This window comes from Piliocolobus tephrosceles, chromosome 4 (assembly GCF_002776525.5).
Source record: "Piliocolobus tephrosceles isolate RC106 chromosome 4, ASM277652v3, whole genome shotgun sequence".
In the NCBI taxonomy this organism is placed as follows: Eukaryota; Metazoa; Chordata; class Mammalia; order Primates; family Cercopithecidae; genus Piliocolobus; species Piliocolobus tephrosceles.
The window spans coordinates 124,861,800-124,871,745 of record NC_045437.1 but is presented as its reverse complement, the minus strand read 5'-3'; positions in this window follow the sequence as shown (position 1 = coordinate 124,871,745).

Here is a 9,946-nt window from a genome sequence, read left to right as displayed (position 1 = left end):
TTTTTTTTTTTTTTTTTTTTTTTTTTTGAGACAGAGTCTCTGTCACCCAGGCTGGAGTGCAGTGACACGATCTGGGCTCACTGCAAGCTCCGCCTCCCGGGTTCACGCCATTCTCCTGCCCCAGCCTCCTGAGTAGCTGGGATTATAGGCGCTCGCTATCACGCCCAGCTAAGTTTTTGTATTTTTAGTAGAGACGGGATTTCACCATGTTAGCCAGGATGATCTCTGTCTTCTGACCTCGTGATCCGCCCGCCTCGGCCTCCCAAAGTGCTGGGATTACAGGCGTGAGCCACTGCGCCCGCCAGAATCTGATAGAATCTTAATATTTGTTCAATGAATAAATGGTTAAATGGATGATGTACTGATGACTTGTTGGCTTTGGAAATTACCTTTAGCTCAAAGTATAAAATCACATTTCTATGAGTGTCTTTTTAAATGAGGTAAAATTTACATAACATGAAATTCTCCATTTTTGAAGTGAATCTTCCAATGGCATTTAGTTCATATATTCCCAGTATTGTGCACCCACTACATCTATCTAGTTCTAAAACATTTTCATCACCCCAAAAGGAAAGGCTGCACCCATTAAGCAGTTGCTCCCGATTATTCCCTGCCCCTGCTAACTACCAATTTTCATTCTGTCTTCCCATTAATTTATCTATTCAGGATATTCTAGATGTAAATGGAATTATACAGTGCGTGACTTTTTGTGTCTGGCTGCATTCACTCAGCTTAATATTTCTGAGGTTCTTCCACACTGTAGCATGTATCAATTCTTCACTCTAACACCCGAATACATGCTGAATAACATCTCATTGCATGTATTTACTACAATTTGCTTACTCATTCATCCATTAACGTGTACTTGGGCTATTTTCAGCTTTTGTCTTTTGAATAGTGCTGCTATCAATGTGTGTGTGCATTTGTATTTGTTTCAGTACCTGTTTTATTTTTGTTGTTATTGGGTATATACTTAAAAGTGTAATTACTAGTTAATATGGTAATCCTCTGTTTAACTTTTTGAGAAACCGCCAAACTGTTTTCCATGGTGGCTGAAGCATTTTATTTTCTCACTGGGAATATATGAAGGTTCTGGTTTCTCTATATCCTTGCCAACACTTATTTTCTTTGTCTTTTTTAAAAATGTTAACATCCTTGATGGTATGAAGTGATACATTATTGTGGTTTAGATTTGCATTTGCCTAATGACTAGTCAGCTTGAGTGTATTTTCAAGTGGTAGCTGGTCACTTCCATGAGATTTCATAGAGACATTAGAAGTCATTAATAAAACCCACAGAACAATTTTTTTCCTATAATGAATTTTAGAGCTATTTTAGAAAATGTCATTGCTACAGATCTCATACTTAAATCAGAATCTTAGAGTTATTTTGGACATTTTCTTCTGAATTCCTACCATCCAGACAAGCAGCAAGTCCTGTTACAATGCCAACATTACCTGAAATAACTAGACCTTTTTTATATTTCTACGATCACTAGCATAATCCAGTCCAACATGATCTATCTTTCTAGCTGTTACTTCGAATTTCGTTATTTGCCTTACTTAATCCATACTCCACACAACAGCTAGAATTTTGATGAATTCAACCATGACAGTCCACTACTTAAAACCCATCACTTTCCTCACATTGCACTTAGAAGAAGAAATAAAAGAAAGCTCCATGCCACAGCTTATTATTATTATAATAGGTGATAGGTATTACCTATCATCCCAACCACATATAAAACCACTCTTTTCATGGATACTGCTTTCCATCAAGTCTAGCCTTTTATCAGTTTCTACAACATAATCTAGAGCATTTTCAGATACTGTTACATTGACCTGTAAAATAGCTCCCAAATATCAGATGGCTAGATCATTCTATTTTTCTCTTAAATGTTACCATCTTAGCCAAGCTCTTGCTGGCCAGGCTATCTAAGATGCATTATTCTCTATTGCAACAACACATTTATCACCTAAAGAGTATTTTTCTCCCCTTCAAATTGTACTTAACTGTATTTGTACTTATTTTCTGCCTTTACATATTAGACATAAGTTTATTCATGGTGAGGATGATTTCCCTTTTATGACCATGCTCTGATATAGTTGATAACCATGTTATTAATGAATGTGTGTGTATTCTTCATAAGTACAAGAGTACTTGGATTTCAGTGGGGGTTATGTATAAATGCCTGTATTTTCTTCAGAGGAAATTATTGAAAAAAAGGTTCATAACATGTTATCAGTAAAGAGTAGTACTGTATTCTGAGTACTATATTTCTACAGAAGAATATGAGCCTCCTATTTCCTTGTCAACAATAAAATAATCCTCTTTACAATCCATGGGCTGTACTGAGTGGCAGTGATGTGCCAAGTAGACAGAGGGGAGGATAAAGGAGAGGAACAGAACTGGTTAAGCGGAGAACGAAAGCTCATTCTCTTATCATGGTCTTCGCACAGCTTGTGTCTTGCCATTCAAGAGTCAGTACTTTATTTCCACCTCTGTATCTGGTGAGCAGGCTCTAGACCTGTTGACATTAAAATCACCCATACAGCTGTGGAAGAAACATGATTAAATTGTGTTAGAATAGCTCAGCCTCTTTCTGACTAATAGAAAAGAAATAGTCTGGAGGCCATCATGGATCCCTGAAATGCCTGTAATCGGAATGCTACACTGCTGCAAATGCAAGAGGAAAACTAAGTTTACGCAAGCAAATAGAACTCAGTATTTCATGATGTCGAGTTGAATGTGTTTGCTAGTTGAAAATCTAGACTTTTTTCTACTATATGATGAAAGTCTTGCTTGAACTATATAGTCCCTTGATCATTAATTTCCATCATATGTATATTCTAAAATCATGGATCTTATTCCACTGCTCCCTTCTATAATAATGACTACTTAGAGAATGTGAAAAATGTATTTGTAGTTTTTAATAGTAAGCTTACTAAATTGTTGTGTCACCTACTCAATCCATACTTCAACAAACTAAAATAATTATTTCTTTCCCAAATGCTTTCAAGAGCCTCATGTCAAATGATAATCTCAACCATAACTCTCAGATATAGGATGGGAAGGTTTAAATTAGAATGGTAGGATTTTCAGTTTTAAATTGGCAATATAGCATAGGTATTGTAGAGTCTAGTACATGAAGAAACTGCGGGGATCAAAAGACTTGACTAAGTGTGTAAGTCAATTAAACTGTAGGCATAGAAAACTAAAATCTCAGCAGATCTCTGGAAGAAAATTTTAAGAAAACGTGTGTGTACAGGTATATAGAGAAACACATACTGAAGGCTTTCTAGAAATGATTTATCTTTTTAGAACCTGAAAACACATATACATAGATATTACAAAGGTAGTTTTCTAGGATTTGGGTTAAATGATAGCATCTTGGTTAATATAGTCTACTAAGAAAATGTTTATACTTTTTAACATCAGAAATTGAATATTTCTATACTTTTAAATGGCTCCATAATTAGACTTCTATTTTGTTGACATTCTGTTTACCTTTAGAAGCACCTAAACTCTGTAAACTTCCAAAGGTGCAATATCATTATCAGACTTAGTGATGTGATTTCAATCTTAAGAAATCATGATGAAAGATATGTCTTTAGGTGTGATCACACCTTTCTTAAGGATATTTTTTCTTCTCAAATTTTACACAGGTTACTTAGTCTCAGAAGTGATTTTAGATTGTATAGTCAGAACACAATGCTTATAGAAATGCAAGTAAATCTTATAGATCTTCCAATCCCTTAAATCTTTAATAGCATAAGTGGTTTATTTACCTTCTTTTCATACTTGATTGCTTATTTTTCTACCATTGCAGACTAATTTGTACTTAATTGAGACCATTTATTTTTTAATAATGTTATATTTTAGCCTTTTATTTTTATTTGATTTCAGTTTTAGAAAAACTGAAAATACAAATATATTCCATATGCCTTTATAGAGATTCTCCAAATTTTAACATTTTATGTAACTACTGTACAACAAAACTATCAAAACCATGAAATTAATTTTGGAAACATTCTATTTACTAATCTCCAAGTCTTACCCAAATTTCACAAATTGTTCTAGTAATGTCTTTTCTTTCTGTCCTAGTTTAAAATCCAGAATCCCACACTGCATTTTGTTTTCGTATTTTCTGCTTTTCTTCTAATCTAGGGCAGTTCTTCAGCCTCTTTTTCTTGAGTCTACAATTTTGACATGGATTCACTAGTTAATTTATAGAATGTTCCTCAATTTGTAGTAGTCTAACATTCCTTATGATTAAAATAAGATAATGTAGCTTTGGGCAACAATATCAAAGAAGTGATTTTGTATCATCTCTGTTTACCTAAGTCCTTTCTCCAACAGTAAGTATCTGGATTACATTAACCACATACTTATTATTTTATTTTTACTTATTTAGTATTTAAAAATAAGTCCTCTGAGTTTTTATGACATTTTTCTTTTTGAGGGGAAAGAGTTGCTGAGGTTTTTACCACATTATTGACATGTAATTTATATGCCATTTGTTAACCAGATTAAAGTAGGCAGTTTATTGATTTTTTTTTTTTTTTTTTTTTTTAGTCACAGAATTGTATAGCCATCAATATAATTTAATTTTAGAACTTTTGTTACACCAAAAAGAAATCCCAACTTACTACTGTGGGTCCCCATTCCCAACACCTCCTTCAATCCTCAGCCCCATATAATAACTGATTACTTTCTATTAAAATAGATTTCCCTATTTTGAACACTTCATGTAGAGGAAAATGTGTGGTCTTTGGATTCTTTCAGTTAGAGTCATTTCAACATTTACTCATGTCATACAGCATGTTTCAGTACTTCATTCCTTCTCATTGCTGAATAATATTCCCTTGCATTACTATTCCACATTTTGTTTATCCATTCCTCCATTGAAATTTAGGATGTTTCAACTTTTTGACTTAGGAATAATGCTGCTATGAGAGTTCTTGTAAGAGGTATTCTTTTTTTTCCCCATTTTTTCTTGTGGTAAAATATATAAAACGTAAAACTTACTGTCTTAACCATTTTTAAGTACAGTCAACTCTCCATATCCACAGGTTCATGATTGAAAATATTTGAAAATAAAAAATTAAAAATAATACAAACTAAAATATATAGAAACTATTTATATGGCATTTACATTATGTTAGATACTCTTAAGTAATCTGGAGATGATTTAAAGTAAACAGAAGGACAGGCATATATTATATGCAAATATACCATTTTATGTAAGGTGCTTGAGCATTTATGAACTTTGGTATCTGTGTGGGGTCCTGGAACCAATCCCCAACAAATACCAAGGGGGAACTATGTACATTTCAGGGACGTTAAGTACAATTCTAATGTTGTGAAATTATTGTCACCATCCATCTCTAGACACGTTTTAATATTGCAAAACTGAAACTCTACACCCATTAAACAACTCACCATCCCCCTTTTACCCCAACCCCTAGTAACTATCATTCTACTTTCTGTCTGATTTTTGAATATTCTAAGTAATTCATTTAAGTAGAATCATAGGGTTTTTGTTTCTTGAAAAGCTTATTTTACCTTAGCATATTTAAAGCTAAGTAATAATTCATCGTATGTGTATACTACTGCTTATCCATTCCTCTGTCAATGGACACTTGAGTTTTGTACATATTTTAGCTATTGGAAATAATGCTGCTATGAACATGCATGCACCTCTCTTTGAGGCTCTGCTTTCAGTTCGTTTGTGCATATACCCAGAAATGGAATTGCTGAATCATACAGTAATCCTACTTTTAAGATTTTGAGTAATTGCCTACCCCTGCTCAATTTGGTTACTATTTGCATGGTATTTTTTTTTTTTTTTAATCTTTTTATGGTCAACTTTTGCATGTCTTTGAATCTAAAGTGAGTTGCTTGTAAGCAACATATAGCTGGATAGTAATTTTTTCAAAATCAATTCTGCCAAACTGTCTGTTGATTGGGTAGTTTAATATATTTGCATTTAAAATAATTACTGATATGGAGGGATTTACTTCATTTTGATATTTGCTTTCTATATAGTATTTTGTGCCACCTTTCATTACTGATGTATTTTGTATGTTTTTTTGGTAGTGAAACACTTAAATTAATTTCTCATTTCCTTTTGTATATATTTGCTGTTTCTTTGTGGTTAACAGGGATTTCACTTAATATCCTAAAGTTATAACACAGTTGAAATTTTTACCAGCTTAACATTAATAGCATATGAGACAAAACTCTAATAAAACTCTGCTCTTTTAACAACTTCATCCCTACTCCTGTTGTTGTCACAAAATTATGTTGTTATAAATTGTGTGCCCCAAAACATCAGTTGATATTTTTAATGCATCAGTTGCTTAAATTATATATGAAACAAAATATGGAGTTACAAATGAAAGTTATAATAATACTAACTTTTAGACAAATGGTTGTTTTACTATCAAAGATTTATTAGTCTCTTTAATCATGTAGAAAACTAGAAGTGAAATTGCATACCATCATTACAGTAATATTAAATTTTACAACTGGGCACGGTGGCTCACGCCTGTAAATCCCAGAACTTTAGGAGGCTGATGTGGGTGGATCGTGAAGTCAGGAGATTGAGACCATACTGGGCAACATGGTGAAACCCCGTCTCTAATGGGGAAAAAAAATAAATGAATCCGGCGTAGTAGTATGCGCCTATAGTCCCAGCTACTCTGGGGGGCTGAGGCAAGGGAATCGCTTAAACCCAGGAGGTGGAGATTGCAGTGAGCTGAGACTGCGCCACTGCACTCCAGCCTGGTGACAGAGCGAGACTGTCTCAAAAAAAAAAAAAAAAAAAAAAAAAGAACAAAAAAAAAAAAAAATTATAATTGCCCATGTATTTACCTTTACTGATATCTTTATTTTTTCATATAGCTTTGAGTTACTTCTAGTATCCTTTTATTTCATCCTGCACAAGTCCCCTTAGTATTATTTTGCAGAGTAAGTCTACAGGTAATACACTTTGTTCATGTGTGAATCTCTTAATATCTCCCTTAGTTTTAAAGGACAGTTTTTGCTGGATATAGGATTCTTGGAAAATAGCTCTTTTTTTTTTTCTTTTAGCACTTTGAATGTAAATCTATCACCCCACTGCCTTCTGATGTCCAAAGTTCTGATGAGAACTCTACTGATAATCTCATTGAAGACTCCTTGTATGTGAGGAGTATCTTATCTCTGGCTACATTCAAAATTCTTTGTGTTTGTCACTCAGTATGGGTCTCTGAATTCATCCTACTTGGAGTTTGTTGAGCATCTTAGTTGTTTCTATATCTTTTGTCAAATTTAAAAAGTTTTCAGCCTTATTTCCTCAGATATTCTGTCTCTTTCCCTTTCCTTCTACCCCTGGGACTTTCCCAATGCACATGTTGATCACTTGATGGGTTTCACAAGAAACCCATAGGTTTCTTCCACTCTGCTCACTTTTCTTCAGTTTTTTCTCTTTCAGTTTCTCGAATATGATAATTTCTTATTGTCCTGTCTTCAAGTTTCTTCCTGTTGAAATATGTCTTTGAGTTTCTTCAGTGATTTTTTTTTTTTACTTCAATTATTGTAGTTTTCAGCCCTAGAATTACTTTTTGGTTTCTTTTAAGATTTTCTCTTTATTGATATTTCAGTTCCCTGAGTATCATTAAGATAGTTGTTTTAAAGTATTTATTTAGTAGATCTACCATGAAATCTTTTAGAAACAGTTTTTCTTCCTTTACCTTTCTCTTTTAACAATCGATACTTCTCTATTTCATTGTATGCCTTATGAAAAATGCCTTGCTGAAAATGCCTTTTCGAAAATGCCTTTTCGAAAACTTGACATTTGAATCTAATAATGTGATACTCTGAAAATCAAATTATCCTTTCCCAAGGTTTGCTGTTTTTTTTTTTTTTTTTTAAACTTTTGTTTGTATGATGTCGTAGTCTGTCCCTATAGTGAAGATCATATGAGGTGTAAACTTAAGATCTTTCAGGATCCTTTGAGGTTGTGCCTTTCCCCAGGCATGCACAGTGACTTCCTTATTTTTGCTGTGTGTGCGGTTGCTTTTGAATGTTCTAGCTTCCAAAAATGGTAAAACAGAAATATGAAGGGGGAGGGGAAAGAGCACAGACACCTTAAGTCAGAAGTTGCATGGCCAGAAGAGCAGGGGTTTGTGGAAAGGGAATGTGGGAGGTACAACAATGGCTACCCATCTCTGTGTCAGGACCTCCATGATCAGAAGCAGTATTCAACAGTCAGAACAGAGATCCACAATGTTTTGGGGACAGATACTTTATTGTCTCCCCTGGCTCCAGCAAGCTGAATGCAAGCTGTGCCAGGAATGTGCACATGCTACTTAGTACTGGGCTAAGGGGTAGAGATTGGTAGCAGTTGATAAGAATTAAAGTTGACTAAACTTCAGTTTACTACCTAAGATTTCTCCTAGGAATTGCAAGTCTGCAATAGACTCCAGAGTTCCAAAATAGTTTTATCAGACAGATTGTGACAATGTAATTGTTCTCTAGGTAGGGATACAGATTTCTGGTGCTTCCTATTACACTATCTTCTCTCAATCTTCTTGCAACCATATACTTTTATTTTGTTGACTTAATTTCCATAAAGTAAGTTCAGAATTGCTAGAGCAACTTGATAATTGCTAACCGAGATTTCTGTGGCAAACAGATGTACTAAGTTGAATATAATATTTGTGTATCATTCTTTTTGTATTTATACTAGGTACATAGACTTGACATATTGTTTTCCCAAGTTACTTAGGTTTGTTTCTCTACCCTCCCCTATAAGTGTGGTTATGTTTTTTATTTGCAATAGATAGTCTTATTTTTTATCTTCAATTTTGGGTCTCCTCACATTCTGGTTGATTTTCATTTTTATATATTTGAGTATGTAAAATACCACCATGGTGCTAAAATCAGAACTAACTAAAGACATAAATTCAGAGAAGTGTCACTCCCCTCTTACCCATTCTACCTCATTGCCATTCTTTCATTTTACCCTCCATTTCCACCCTCTTTAGTTTTTGATTTAGTTTTATTAGGTTTTGGTTTAATCTTCCTAAGTAGACTTTTTTTTTTTTTACACTAATAATCAGGTGCATATATATTTTATCTCATTTTTTTTTTTTTTTTTTTTTTTTTTCGGAGTTGGAGTCTTGCTCTGTCACCCAGGCTGGAGTGCAGTGGTGCAATCTTGGCTCACTGCAACCTCTACCTCCCGGGTTCAAGCGATTCTCCTGCCTCAGCCTCCCAAGTAGCCGGGACTACAAGTGCATGCCACCACGCCCAGCTAATTTTTTGTATTTTTAGTAGAGATGGGGTTTCACCGTGTTAGCCAGGGTGGTCTCGATCTCCTGACCCCATGATCCACCCACCTCAGCCTCCTAAAGTGCTGGGATTACAGGTGTGAGCCAAAGCACCCAGCCAAAAGCTACTGCTCTATAAATATTCTTTGTTTTGCCATCTTTTATTACTTTAAACGTGTCTTATAAATAATTCCATTTCAGTCCATTGAGGTTTTTTTTCAGTTTTGTATTGGTCTATCATACTCCATTTTTCAAACGTATCATCTCTTATTGACCAGTCTACCATGTATGGTCACTTGGAAGAGTTTTGTATTTTTGAAATTACAGACAATGCTGCAATAAATAACCGTGTGCAAATATATTTTTGCGTTATTGAGAATGTATCATGAGGGTAAATTTCTAAAAGTAAAATTGCTGAGTCAAAAAGTAAGTACCTATGCAGTTTTATTAGGTATTGCCATAGTCTCTAGCAGTGTATGAAAATGTCTGATTCTCCGGTAATCCCACAGAAACTGTTTTCATGTTATAAAAGAAATTGCCAGTCTGAGAGTTAATAAATCATATCTCAATGTTAATTTGTATTTCTCTAAATATCAGTGGGTTTGAGCATATTTTCATAAGCCTAAGGG